The sequence below is a fragment of the Zeus faber genome (genome assembly GCF_960531495.2).
Source record: "Zeus faber genome assembly, chromosome: 13".
Lineage (NCBI taxonomy): Eukaryota > Metazoa > Chordata > Actinopteri > Zeiformes > Zeidae > Zeus > Zeus faber.
In genome coordinates this window covers 7,613,887-7,618,886 of record NC_137198.1, presented here as the reverse complement: position 1 = coordinate 7,618,886, position 5,000 = coordinate 7,613,887, and the positions used below count along the sequence as shown (strand labels likewise).

Sequence of the window (5,000 nt, the reverse complement as noted above, 5' to 3'; positions counted from 1 at the left end):
GACCCGAGCGGTTCATGTTGGGGGACAGGTGGCCGGTGAGTCATCAACCGATTACGACTGACAATTGCATTTTGGAGAAAGACGACGGTTCTGTAGCCGTCAGGGCTGCCTGGGTTGAGCCCCGATTTTTTTTTTCGGAGGGGGTGTCAGCGGAAAAGTTAAGTTAAGTGCGTGGGAGATGTAGCCGCTTGTCAGGGAGGAGTTTATTGCCGTGGTCATTGAGTGGGCTGATAGTGCGGATCCAGGACGGGGCTCGATGGGTCCACGGTCAGAGGTAGCTGTTTTCGTACCTGTCATGAGTTTGGAAAGGTCAGTCGTGGAGTTCAAGGAGAACAGCCACGTGACTACTTTGTTAAGGGGGGGGAAGTTCTGGGAGAGAATTGTGTTCGCCAGGGGCAGGGGTGAACAATTTGTTACAGATAAACTCTATTTTTGGGGTGACAGAAAGCCAGTGTATTTAATCTGAAGAATTGAACTGTGAGTTTGCCCATTGTAGAGAATAAGTCATTGGGGTTACCAAACTGTGTCCTGCCAGACTGTGTGAGATGACGGTAGTGGGCGGGGTGGCCAGCGCAGGGAGCATCTTTCTATCATAGCAAACGATCTTCGTCGGCTTGTGTCAGTACTGCAGGGCCGGGGTCTTGTTAGTGCCTTTGGGATTTCATCCGAGGGACATCGGGAGCGTTCCAAAGGAGGGTGCGTGGAGGAGGCGGCTTTGGTGTTGAGGGCGGCCATTTGAGCGAGGCGCGAGAAAGTGTGTACGCAGAAGTTGATGAGGCCGGTGGGGGCGGGAGCCCAAAGGGGGTGCGGAGGTGGACACTTTATTGATGACGGGGGGGCCGAGAAAGAGGAGGCGCTGGATGGATTGGAGGTTGCGGAAGGTCCTTCTTGGTTTTTCATTTCGGGGAGGCGAGGGCGGCGGGTCGTGGCCTGAAATGTTGATGTCAGAGCCAGAGAGATGATGTATGGTTGAGACCCAGATCCAGGATGTGTGCGTGGTTGTGTGGCTGTGAGGCTAACATGTTGTATAAAGTTAAAACAATGCTGAATTGTATTAATTACTCATATCACCCAGCACAAGAATGGAGGGTGAGACGGGTCAGAGAGTGAATAGGGATTAGGCTTAGGGGGCATGGTCAGTTGGAGCTAGAGGGTTTAAAAACCCAACGTTCAAATGACGGTGAGCTAGAATTGAAACGCTAAATAAAGTTTTTTCTGCACCGCTTATGGCTGGGCAGTAATAAGATATCATCATTTTTTATCTTTCAGTGGTATCGTACGTCATGAGGGAAAGACGCCATCATATAGTGACATCGTGTTACTTAGCGTAGTCAAGTACAGTAAATGAAAATAAAGTGGTGCTCCATCGGATCGGACCCTAACCCCGCACATCCACGTGATGTAGAAGAAAACGTGATATGTCAGACCAGGCCACCTTCTTCCATTGCTCCATGGTCCAGTTCTGACTCTCACGTGTCCATTGTAGGAGCTTTGGGTGGTGGACAGGGGTCAACATCTACACAGCAGCTACACAGCCCCATACGCAGCAAGCTGTGATGCACTGCGTGTTCTGACACCTTTCTATCATAGCAGTATTAACTTTTTCACCAGTTTGTGCTACAGTAGTTCTTCTGTGGGATCGAACCAGACGGGATAGCCTTCGCTCCCCACGTGCATCAATGAGCCCATGGGCACCCATGACCCTGTCGCCGGTTCACTGGTTGTCCTTCCTTGGACCAGTTTTGGTAGGTACTAACCACTGCATACTGGGAACACCCCACAAGACCTGTGGTTTTGGAGATGCTCTGACCCAGTCGTCTCGCCATCACAATTTGGTCCTTGTCAAAGTGGCTCAGATCCTTACGCTTGACCATTTTTCCTGCTTCCAACACATCAACTTCAACAACTGACTGTTCACTTGCTGCCTCATGTATCCCTCCCCTTGACAGGAGCCGTTGGAACGAGATGATCAATGTTATTCACTTCACCTGTCACCTGTGGTTTTAATGTTGTGGCTGATCGGTGTGTAACCCAATGTGACGAAGCTCATCCGTCTTGTAAAACATGGGATTTTGATCGTATAGGAAGTTATGGTGATATAGCGCGTCGTATATTGATACCATGTAAAATTCCGGATAAGAATTGTGTGCTTGTGCCGATGTGGGTGTGCATTTTGTGTGTTTTTTGTTTGTGGGTGGGGAGCTGCCTGTCGGTGTGACTCATGGCTGTCGAACATGAAACTTTGTGATGGATTATTCAGGCGTCTCAGCGGAGGAATCCATGGAATGACAAGTGGCTGTCCAATCGCATTCCAGCGCTGGACTGGAGGCACAGCCGATAGACGGATACAGATAGGCCGATGACAGAGAAATGCGATCTGCCTGCCAAAGAAGGGAGGGAGTCGGAGGAGGGAGGGACGGCTACAGGCTCGGGTGGAGAGAGGGGGCTCGGGAGGAAGAGGAGAATGGAGGAAAACAGAAACTGAACAAAAGTGAAAGCGCGAGACTGACGGATGGTGAGCGGAGGAAGTGGGAAAAGACAAAGGGGAGTTGTGAGAGATGTGTAAATTAAGTTAGACAGAGGGGGAGGGGAGGAGGGTGGAGGGAGGAGAGGAGAGGAGGAGAGGGGAGGGGAGAGGTGGAGTAGAGGACAGACTCGAAGAGGAGAGTTTAAAAAAAAGGTGGGGGGGAGAAGAAAACAATGGAGGAGGAGAGGAGGAGGGGAGAGTAGAGGAAAGGAGAGAGGAATTAGGAGAAGGAGAAATGGAGGTAAAGAATGGAGGAGAGGAGGGGGTGAGAGGAGATGAGAGGAAAGGAGATAGGTGGTGTGTGAGGAGGAGGAGGAGAAGGAGGAGGAGGAGGAGGACAGGAAGGAGAACAGGAAAGAGTAGAGGAGATGAAATAAGTGGAGGAGGGAAGAATGGAGAGATGAAAGGAGGAAAACACAGAGTGAAGGAGAGAGAGAATGGGGAGAAGGGAGGAGAAACGAGGGAGAGAAGAGAGGTGTGTGTGTGTGTGTGTGTGTGTGTGTGTGGTGAAGGACAAAGAGGCACACAGAGGGAAAGAGGAATATAAAGGAGAGAGCGGAGGAGAGCGATGGAAGTGGAGAGAGGAGGAGGAGGGACAGTGTTTTGTCATGTAGGAAGGAGGGTGCGACGGGAGCTCCAACCTGTGTCATTCACACTCTGTCCCATCCTCCACCTGCACACACACACACACACACACACACACTGGGTGACACACATGGCACACACTGCGACACATACATTTACATACACACACACACACCCACACGTACACACACACACACACACACACACACACACACACACACACTGGGAGACACGAATGGCACACACTGCGACACATACATTTACATACACACACACACACACACTGGATGACACACACTGCGACACACACATTTACATACACACACACACACACACACACACACACACACACATACACACACATACATACACACCTAGATACACTTCATAACCACACACATGTACATACACACATAAACATACACATTCTTTCTCTGCGACTCCCTGATCACACACCTTGACATGTATTATTATTATTATTATTATTATTATTATTATTATTATTATTATTATTTATTGTTGTTGTTGTTGTGAGGGGTCCAGCCTGCAGGGCTCGAACCTTATTGTTTTTGTTCACATTTTTATTATTATTTGTCTTCTTGGCATCTTTCCGCTGTAAAAAGACACCTGTGCCACTCTTCACAACACCTGTTCTTCATGGAGGAGTTCACGAATCACGCATGACGCCATTTGTAAACTATGAATTGAATGAAACGATGTGCTGTATCCGGGGCTTTTCGATACACTGCCCCCTATAGTTTGGGGTAATATCTGTTTGCTGCTTTACACTCCTGGTCTAAAGTGAAGTAATAGTCTGAACTAAGAGTTCAGGGGTTGTGGTCCTCGAAGGAAGTGCAGGGGGTCGGCACGTACGCGATTAAACAGTATATTTCCTCAGCCAGAGTTCAGCCTAACAATGGGGGCCTTGCCAGAAAGAAATTTGGGAACCCTTGTCCTAGCTCCAGTATCAGTTCACCCTTGTTTCCTTAAATAAGTCAATAAAAATAATAAAAGAAGAAGAAGAAGAAGAAGATTGTGGTAACAATATGGTAGGTGTTCTGGTGTTTCACCTTTGTGCAAAATATATAAATCCACATTTGATTTAAAAAAACATTTTCTGGACATTTTTTTATACAACTACTATAATCTGACATTTTGAACGGATTAAATAGCGCATTAACTCTATAAGTTTGTACGTATGAGGTGGATGTAACATTATGTTTTGACTCGGCAAAAACAAAAAATGTTGTAGTTGCTGGGTTGTTTTTTTGGGGGGGAAATCTGAAACACGAAAACTGTGACAAGAGGTGAAACTCCAACACCAGACAGCATTCACCAGAATCCTCGTATAATCGCTATGAACCTGCGCAATCAACTGATCTCCTGTCAGACGGGTAGTAATTAAAATCTTCATTATCACACCCATCTCCTCTCTGTTATCAAGATTTATACAAAAAGGAAAAAAGAAACACACACACACACCTCCTTTTAGAGACATTGTACAACTGGAATAAAAACCAATTAGGTTAGATTTATCGCATCACTCGACTCTCGAAAATGACAGAAATGGGTTCCACTCGTCGAAGCAAATACTGCCCCGTCTGTGAGTGTTTCCCTGCGCCTAAAAGAAAAAAAGTAATTACAGCAAAGCTATTAGCGGCACGCGGAAGCCAAACACTGGAATCAGACGTCAGTATCAGTATCAGTGTGATGCCAGGATGAACATCTAACGGCAAGAACCACATCACGCATGTCTGATTCTGGAGAGAAGCGTCAGGATCTGGCACATGTTCATGTATTAATGCACCGGTGTTGCCATGTCAGCTGGGTTGAACGCACATCTTAAGTGTGTTCTGTATGTGTGTGTGTGTGTGTGTGTGTGTGTGTG

At 47.4% G+C, this 5,000-nt stretch overlaps 1 protein-coding gene across 1 annotated transcript in view; it reads left to right on the top strand.

Annotated features, from left to right (window-relative positions):
- The window catches only part of grin3ba (glutamate receptor, ionotropic, N-methyl-D-aspartate 3Ba), a gene marked incomplete at both ends in the record, with an annotated part of 122,275 nt that overhangs the window by 104,713 nt on the left and 12,562 nt on the right, over positions 1-5,000 (top strand).